The sequence below is a fragment of the Aegilops tauschii genome, chromosome 4, assembly GCF_002575655.3.
Source record: "Aegilops tauschii subsp. strangulata cultivar AL8/78 chromosome 4, Aet v6.0, whole genome shotgun sequence".
In the NCBI taxonomy this organism is placed as follows: Eukaryota; Viridiplantae; Streptophyta; class Magnoliopsida; order Poales; family Poaceae; genus Aegilops; species Aegilops tauschii.
The window spans coordinates 479,543,422-479,553,670 of NC_053038.3; positions in this window are offsets into that span (position 1 = coordinate 479,543,422).

A 10,249-nucleotide genomic window follows, 5' to 3' on the forward strand; every position below is an offset into this window, starting at 1 on the left:
GGTGTTGATACATCTCCAACGTATCTACTTTTCCAAACACTTTTGCCCTTGTTTTGGACTCTAACTTGCATGATTTGAATGGAACTAACCCGGACTGACGCTGTTTTCAGCAGAATTGCCGTGGTGTTATTTTTGTGCAGAAATAAAAGTTCTCGGAATGACCTGAAACTTCACGGAGAATATTTTTGGAACAAATAAAAATACTGGCGAAAGCATCAGCATCAGGGGGCCCACACCCTGTCCACGAGGGTGCAGGGTGCGCCCACCCCCCTGGGGCGTGCCCCCCTGCCTCGTGGGCCCCCTGAGACTCCACCGACCTCAACTCCAACTCCATATATTCACGTTCGGGGAGAAAAAAATTGGAGAGAAGGATTCATCACGTTTTACGATATGGAGCCACCGCCAAGCCCTAATCTCTCTCGGGATGGCTGATCTGGAGTCCGTTCGGGGCTCCGGAGAGGGGAATCCGTCACCGTCGTCATCATCAACCATCCTCCATCACCAATTTCATGATGCTCACCGCAGTGTGTGAGTAATTCCATCGTAGGCTTGCTGGACGGTGATGGGTTGGATGAGATTTATCATGTAATCGAGTTAGTTTTGTTAGGGTTTGATCCCTAGTATCCATTATGTTCTGAGATTGATGTTGCTATGACTTTGCTATGCTTAATGCTTGTCACTAGGGCCCGAGTGCCATGAGTTCAGATCTGAACCTATTATGTTTTCATGAATATATGTGAGTTCTTGATCCTATCTTGCAAGTCAATAGTCACCTACTATGTGTTATGATCCGGCAACCTCAAAGTGACAATAATTGGGACCACTCCCGGTGATGACCGTAGTTTGAGGAGTTCATGTATTCACTAAGTGTTAATGCTTTGGTCCGGTACTCTATTAAAAGGAGGCCTTAATATCCCTAAGTTTCCAATAGGACCCCGCTGCCACGGGAGGGTAGGACAAAAGATGTCATGGAAGTTCTTTTCCATAAGCACGTATGACTATATTCGGAATACATGCCTACATTACATTGATGAACTGGAGCTAGTTCTGTGTCACCCTATGTTATAACTGTTGCATGAGGAATCGCATCCGACATAATTATCCATCATTGATCCATTGCCTTCGAGCTTTTCACATATTGATCTTTGCTTAGTTACTTTTCCGTTGCCACTGTTACAATTACTACAAAAACTGCTACTGTTACTTTTGCCACCATTACCATTACTTCCATACAACTTTGCTACTAAATACTTTGCTGCAGATATTAAGTCTTTCAGGTGTGGTTGAATTGACAACTCAGCTGCTAATACTTGAGAATATTCTTTGGCTCCCCTTGTGTCGAATCAATAAATTTGGGTTGAATACTCTACCCTCGAAAACTGTTGCGATCCCCTATACTTGTGGGTTATCATATATTCCAACGACGGGCTTCCTCAAATTTCCCTAGGCTTCGTGAGCAAGCAAGTTGGATGCACACCCACTTGGTTATTTTGAGCTTCCATAAACTTATAGCTCTAGTGCATCCGTTGCATGGCAATCCCTACTCACTCACATTGATATCTATTGATGGGCATTCTCCATAGCCCGTTGATACGCCTAGTTGATGTGAGACTATCTCCTTCTTATTCATCTTCTCCACAACCACCATATTCTATTCCACCTATAGTGCTATGTCCATGGCTCACGCTCATGTATTGCGTGAAAGTTGAAAAGGTTTGAGAACATCAAAAGTATGAAACAATTGCTTGGCTTGTCATCGGGGTTGTGGATGATTTGAATATTTTGTGTAATGAAGATGGAGCATAGCCAGGCTATATGATTTTGTAGGGATAAGCTTTCTTTGGCCATGTTATTTTGAGAAGACATAAATGCCTTGTTAGTATGCTTGAAGTATTATTGTTTTTATGTCAATATTAAACTTTTGTTTCGAATCTTATGGATGTGAACATTCATGCCACAATAAAGAAAATTACATGGATAAATATGTTAGGTAGCATTCCACATCAAAAATTCTGTTTTTACCATTCACCTAATCGAGGACGAGCAGGAATTAAGCTTGGGGATGCTTGATACGTCTCCAATGTATCTATAATTTTTTATTGTGCCATGCTATTGTATTATCTATTTTGAATATTTCATATGCATTAATATGCTATTTTATATTACTTTTGGGACTAACTCTTAACCTAGAGCCCAGTGCCAGTTTTTGTTTTTTCCTTGTTTTTGAGTTCCGCGGAAAAGGAATACCAAACGGAGTCCAAACGGAATAAAACTTTCGTGATGATTTTTCTTGGACCAGAAGACACCCCGGAGACTTGGAGTTCAAGTCAGAAGAGCCATGAGGCGGAGACAAGGGGGGAGGGCACGCCCCCTACCTTGTGGGCCCCTCGGTGACCCCCTGACCTAGATCTTCCTCCTATATACTCACATATTTTCCCAAACCACCAGAAGCATCCATGAAAATACTTTTCCACCGCCGCAACCTTTTGTTCCCGTGAGATCCCATCTTGGGGCCTTTTCCGACATCTTGCCGGAGGGGGATTCGATCACGGAGGGCATCTACATCAACTCTATTGCCCTTCTGATGAAGCGTGAGTAGTTTACCGCAGACCTACGGGTCCATAGCTAGTACCTAGATGGCTTTTTCTCTCTCTTTGATTCTCAATACCATGTGCTCCTCGATGTTCTTGGAGATCTATCCAATGTAATATTCTTTTGCGGTGTGTTTGTCGAGATCCGATGAATTGTGGATTTATGATCAGCTTATCTATGAATATTATTTGAATCTTCTCTAAATTCTTTTATGCATGATTTGATATCTTTGTAATTCTCTTCGAACTATCGGTTTGGTTTGGCCAACTAGATTGGTTTTTCTTGCAATGGGTGAAGTGCTTAGCTTTGGGTTCAATCTTGCGGTGTCCTCACCCAGTGAAAAAGTAGGGGTAGCGAGGCACGTATTGTATTGTTGCCATCGAGGATAAAAAGATGGGGTTTACATCATATTGCTTGAGTTTATTACTCTACATCATGTCATCTTACTTAAAGCGTTACTCTGTTCTTCATGAACTTAATAGTCTAGATGCAGGCAGGAGTCGGTCGATGTGTGGAGTAATAGTAGTAGATGCAGGCAGGAGTCGGTCTACTTGACATGGACGTGATGCCTATATTGCATAATCATTGCCTTGGATATCATCATAACTTTGCGCTTTTCTATCAATTGCTCGACAGTAATTTATTCACCCACCGTGTTATTTGCTATCATGAGAGAAGCCTCTATTGAAACCTATGGCCCCCGGGTCTATTTTCCATCATATTAGTTTCGGATCTACTATTTTGCAATCTTTTATTTTCAGATCTATAAACCAGAAAACCCAAAAATATTTTATCTTTTGTTTAGTTTTATTTATCTATCTCTATCAGATCTCACCTTTGCAAGTGACCGTGAAGGGATTGACACCCCCTTTATCGCGTTGGGTGCAAGCGTTTGATTGTTTGTGCAGGTATTGGTGATTTGTGCGTTCTTCTCCTACTGGATTGATACCTTGGTTCTTAACTGAGGGAAATACTTATCTCTACTTTGCTGCATCACCCTTTCCTCTTCAAAGGAAAAAACCAACGCAAGCTCAAGACGTAGCACCCCTTCATCAAGATTCAAAATGCCTTGCAGGAGATCTATTTGCGAAAGCTAGCTTCATAGAAAAATTCTGCGGAGGCCCGATATCTACTTCAATGACTCAAAGATCAGAGATCAGTTGTCGCATAGCTGGGGAAGCCGGCCTTAGGATCCTTTGCCGGCCCTAAAACCCGGCGGAACACTTTACACATTGAACCAAGGGGAAGTCGAGGCAAGATCTTATTTTTAGGGAGCTTCATGAACTGGGCAAGACCCCGTCATGCTACGGGAAGACAACGTGCTTAGATGTGGCTTAGCCCGGAAGCTGCCAAGTCCATGATCCCATGCAAGGGCTACTAACAGTGTTAGCACCCTAGGGTGCCCCAAGGCACCTGAAGTCGGCCCACCAAGATAGCCCAAGGCACCCTAGGTCGCTGAAACTGCAACTAATCCCTGGGTGGTTTTGGTAATTAATAACAACATACAAGTCATTGATCTAATGCTCATTGATAATAGATTTCAGAGAAGATCAATGATTGGCGTGTGATACGTCTCCAACGTATCTATAAGTTTTGATTGTTTCCTGCTGTTATATTATCAATCTTGGATGTTTTATATGCATTATTATGCTATTTTATATCATTTTTTGGGACTAACTTATTAACCCAGTGCCAAGTGGCAGTTGCTATTTTTTTCCTTGTTTTTGTCTTTATAGAAAATCAATACCAAATGGAACGAAACTTTTTGAAGATTTTTCTTGGACCACAAGACACCCTGGAAGCTTCAGGAGGAGGCCAGAAGAGCCACGAGGTGGCCACAAGCTCATGGGGCGCGCCCCAGGGGGGCGCCCCCAAGCTTGTGCCCCCCTGTGCCATTTCCAACCCTAATATTTCTTCTATAAATACCCAAGTATTGCCCGTAGACCAAGGGGCACACCAAAAATACTTTTCCGCTGCCGCAAGTTTCTGTAACCGTGCGATCCCATTTGGGGACCTTTTCTAGAACTCTGCCGGAGGGGGATTCGATCACGGAGGGCTAATACATCAACCTTGCTGCCCTTCCAATGATGTGTCAGTAGTTTACCACAGACCTACGGGTCCATAACTAGTAGCTAGATGGCTTCTTATCTCTCTTTGATCTTCACTACAATGTTCTCCTCCATGTTCTTGGAGATCTATTCGATGTAATCTTCTTTTGCGGTGTGTTTATCCTTACAAGCAAGGAGGTCCCTTTCTACCTCTCCATCCATAACATAACCCTCAGGTATATCTGGTAATTCGTATCTAGGAGAGCTAGGTCTAATAGGTGTTTCATAATTTTCCAATTTTGTAATCTCATCAGTTTCAACATTCTCAATTTCTTTAACTTTAGCAAGTTGTTCATCAAGAAATTGACCTAGTGCCATAGTGATATGTCTTCGACGTATCTATAATTTTTTATTGTTCCATGCTATTATATTATCCATCTTGGATGTTTTATATGCATTATTATGCTATTTTATATCATTTTTGGGACTAACCTATTAACCCAGTGCCTAGTGCCAGTTGTTGTTTTTCCTTGTTTTGTCTTTTACAGAAAATCAATACCAAACAGAACGAAACTTTTGACGAGTTTTCTTGGACCAGAAGAAACCTAGGATGCTTCGAGAGGAGGTCAGAAGAGCCATGAATGGGACACAAGCTCACCAGGTGTGGCCTAGGGGGGAGCCCCCTGAGCTTGTGGGCCCATCGTGGCACCTCTAACCCTAATCTCAGCTCTATAAATACCCAGATATTCCATGAATACCAGAGGGCACACCAAAAATACTTTCCCGCTGCCGCAAGTTTCTGTCCTCGTGAGATCCCATCTGGAGACATGTTCCAGTACTCCGTGATGGCTCGTGTCCGCATCAGTTTTCCCCGAAGAGGGAGGGATGATGTAGCACAGCTACGGTAGGTATTTCCTTGAGTGATGAAACCAAGGTTATCGAACCAAGCAACACTATGTAAACGGTACCTACACACAAAGAACAAATACTTGCAACCCAACACGCGAGAGGGGTTGTCAATCCCTCTCGGGTAAAAGATAGATTGATTTGTATGATTTTGGATAAATAGATCTCTCGATAAAACAAAACAAAATAAATAAAGAAAAAGTGCAGCAAGGTATTTTTGGGTTTTTAGAATAATAGATATGAAAACAAAAGCAAATAAAAATTGATCTCGAAGCAAATATGATAAAGAATAGACCCAGGGGGGCGTAGATTTCACTAGTGGCTTCTCTCAAGAAAATAGCATACGGCGGGTAAACAAATTACTGTTGGAAAATTGATAGAACTTCAAATAATTATGATGATATCCAGGCAATGATCATTATATAGGCATCACGTCCAAGATTAGTAGACCGACTCCTGCCTGCATCTACTACTATTACTCCACACATCGACCACTATCCAGCATGCATCTAGTGTATTAAGTTCATGGAGAAACGGAGTAATGCAATAAGAACAATGACATGATGTAGAAAAGATCTATTCATGTAGGAATAGACCCCATCTTGTTATCCTTAATAGCAACGATCAATACGTGTCTTGCTGCCCCTTCTGCCACTGGAAAAGAACACTGCATGATCAAACCCATCACAAAGCACCTCTTCCCATGGCAAGAAAAATCGATCTAGTCAGCCTAACTAAACCAAATATTCGAAGAAGAAATATGAGGCTATATGTAATCATGCATATAAGAGATCAAAGAAACTCAAACAACTTTCATGGATATTTAAAGATAGATTTGATCATAAACTCAAAGTTCATCGGATCCCAACAAACACACATCAAAAAGAGTTACATCAAATAGATCTCCAAGAGACCATTGTATTGAGAATCAAAAGAGAGAGAGGAAGCTATCTAGCTACTGCCTACGGACCCATAGGTCTTCAATGAAATACTTGTGCATCATCGGAGAGGCACCAATGACGATGATGAACCCCTCCGTGATGGTGTCTAGATTGGATGTCGTGGTTCTGGAACTTACGACGACTGAAATTGTGTTTTGTCGACTCCCCTAGGGTTTCTGGAATATTTGGGTATTTATAGGGCAAGAGGCGGTGCGGCAGGCAACTGAGGTGGGCACAACCCACCAGGGCGCGCCTGGGCCCCAGGCACCCCCAGGTGGGTTGTGCCCCCCTCGGGGCACCCCTCTGGTACTTTTTTGGCCCATCTTGTGTCTTCTGGTCCAAAAAATCTCCAAAAAGTTTCACTGCGTTTGGACTCCGTTTGGTATTGATTTTCTGTGAAGTAAAAAACAAGCAAAAAACCGCAACTGGCACTAGGCACTATGTCAATAGGTTAGTCCCAAAAAATGATATAAGTTGCTATAAAATGATCGTAAAACATCCAAGAATGATAATATAACAGCATGGAACAATCAAAATTATAGATACGTTGGAGACGTATCACTCCGCCGGAGGGGGATTCGATCACGGAGGGCCTCAACATCAACCTTGCCGCCCTTCCGATGATGTGTGAGTAGTTTACCACAGACCTACAGGTCCACAGCTAGTAGCTAGATGGCTTCTTCTCTCTCTTTGATCTTCAATACAATGTTATCCTTGATGTTCTTCGAGATCTATTCGATGTAATCTTCTTTTGCGGTGCGTTTGTTGAGATCCGATGAATTGTGGGTTTATGATAAGATTATCTATGAATATTATTTGAGTCTTCTCTGAACTTGTTTATGCATTATTTATAGAGCTTTGTATTTCTCTCCAATCCATTGGTTTGGTTTGGCCAACTAGATTGATTTTTCTTGCAGTGGGAGAGGTGCTTCCTAATGGGTTCAATCTTGCAATGCTCAATCCCAGTGACAGAAGGGGACATGACATGTAATTGTATTGTTGCCATTAAGGATAAAAATATGGGGTTAGTTCCTATTGATTGGATCTATCCCTCTACATCATGTCATCTTGCTTAAGGCGTTACTCCGTTCTTGTTAACTTAATACACTAGATGCTTGCTGGATAGCGGTCGATGTGTGGAGTAATAGTAGTAGTTGTAGACAGGAGTCGGTCTACTTGTCTCGGATGTGATTGAACCCTTCTGTCACTGGGATTGAGCATTGCAAGATTGAACCCATTACAAAGCACCTCTCCCATTGGAATAAAAATCAATCTAGGTGGCCAAACCAAATGAATAGATCGGAGAGAAATACAAAGCTATCTTAATCATGCATAAAAGAATTAAGAGTAGACTCAAATAATATTCATAGATAATCGGATCATAAATCCACAATTCATCGGATCTCAACAAACGCACCACAGAAGAAGATTACATCGAATAGATCTCTAAGAACATCGTGGAGAACATTGCATTGAAGATCAAAGAGAGAGAAGAAGCCATCTAGCTAATAGCTATGGACCCGTAGGTCTGTGGTAAACTACTCACACATCATCGGAAGGGCAGGAAGGTTGATTTGGAGGCCCTCCGTGATGAGATCCCCCTCTAGCGGAGTACCGAAACAGGTCTCCAGATGGGATCTCATGAGGACAGAAACTTGCGGCGGCCAAAAGGTGTTTTTGGTTGCCCTCTGGTATACGGGGAATATTTGGGTATTTATAGAGCTGAGATTAGGGTTATAGTTGCCATGATGGGCCCACAAGCTCGGGGGGCGCCCCCCTAGGGCGCGCCTCATGAGCTTGTGGCCCATCTGTGGCTCTTCTTTCCTCCTCCCGAAGCTTCTCAGGTGTCTTTTGGTCCAAGAAAATCTTTGAAAAGTTTTGTTCCGTTTGGTATTGATTTTCTATAAAAGACAAAAACAAGGAAAAAATAGCAACTGGCACTGGGCACTAGGTTCATAAGTTAGTCCCAAAAATGATATAAAATAGCATAATAATGCATATAAAACATCCAACATGGATAATATAATAGCATGGAACAATAAAAAATTATAGATATGTTGGAGACATATCGAGCATCCCCAAGCTTAATTCCTGCTCGTCCTCGAGTAGGTAAATGATAAAAAATAGAATTTTTGATGTGGAGTGCTACCTAACATGGTTATCATGTAATCTTTCTTGTTGTGGCATGAATTTCAGATCCATAAGATTCAAACAAAAGTTTAATATTGACATAAAACAATAATACTTCAAGCATACTAATAAAGCAATCATGTCTTCTCAAAATATCATGGCTAAATAAAGTTATCCCTACAAAATCATATAATCTTGTCATGCTCTATCTTCTTAACAGAAAGTATTTGTCATGCACAACCCTGATAACAAGCCAAGCAATTGGTTCATACTTTTTAATGCTCTTAAGCTTTTTCAACTCTCACGCAATACATGAGCATGAGCCATGGATATAGCACTATAGGTGGAATAGAATATGATGCTGGAGGTTGTGTGGAGAAGGCAAAAAGGAGAAAGTCTCACATCGACGAGGCTAATCAATAGGGTATGGAGATGCCCATCAATTGATGTCAATGCAAGGAGTAGGGATTGTCATGCAACGGATGCACTAGAGCTATAAGTGCATGAAAGCTCAAAAAGGAAAACCAAGTGGGTGTGCATCCAACTTGCCTGCTCACGAAGACCTAGGGCACTTTGAGGAAGCCCATCATTGGAATATACAAGCCAAGTTCTATAATGAAAAATTCCCACTAGTAATATATGAAAGTGAGAAAATAGGAGACTCTCTATTATGAAGAACATGGTGCTATTTTGAAGCACAAGTGTGGAAAAGGATAGTAGCATTGTCCCTTCTCTCTTTTTTTCTTGTTTTTTTTCTTTTGGGCTCTTTGGCCTCTTTTTTTATTAGTATTTTTAATTTGGGCTCTTTGGCATCTTTTTTATATTTTAATCCGGAGTATCATCCCGACTTGTGGGGGAATCATAGTCTCCATCATCCTTTAGTCACATGGGACAATGCTCTAATAATGATGATCATCACACTTTTATTTACTTACAACTCAAGAATTATAGCTCGATACTAGAACAAAGATATGACTCTATATGAATGCCTCTGGCGGTGTACAGATGTCTACTACACAACTTGTTCTTGTAGACTCGTGTTGGGCCTCCAAGTGTGATAACCCTCAAGTATAGGGGATCAGTTGTAGCCTCTTTCGATAAGTAAGAGTGTCGAACCCAATGAGGAGCTAAAGGTAGAACAAATATTCCCTCAAGTTCTATCGACCACCGATACAACTCTACGCACGCTTAACGTTCGCTTTACCTAGAACAAGTATGAACCTAGAAGTACTTTGTAGGTGTTGTTGGATAGGTTTGCAAGATAATAAAGAGCGCGTAAATAAAAAGTAGGGCATGTTTAGATAAAGAAACAACTAAGTTAGTTTTGGTATAGAGCTTTTTGTCACAAGAGAGTTATTTGTCCCTAGGCAATCGATAACTAGACAGGTCATCATTATTGCAATTTTATATGAGGAAGAGGCATAAGCTAACGTACTTTCTCTTCTTGGATCATATGCACTTCTGATTGGAACTCTAGCAAGCATCTGCAACTACTAAAGATCATTAAGGTAAACCCAACCATAGCATTAAAGTATCAAGTCCTATTTATTCCCATACGCAAACAACCTACTTAATCGGGTCTGTGCTCTTGTCACTCACGCCACCCACCATAAGCAAATCATAAACATATTA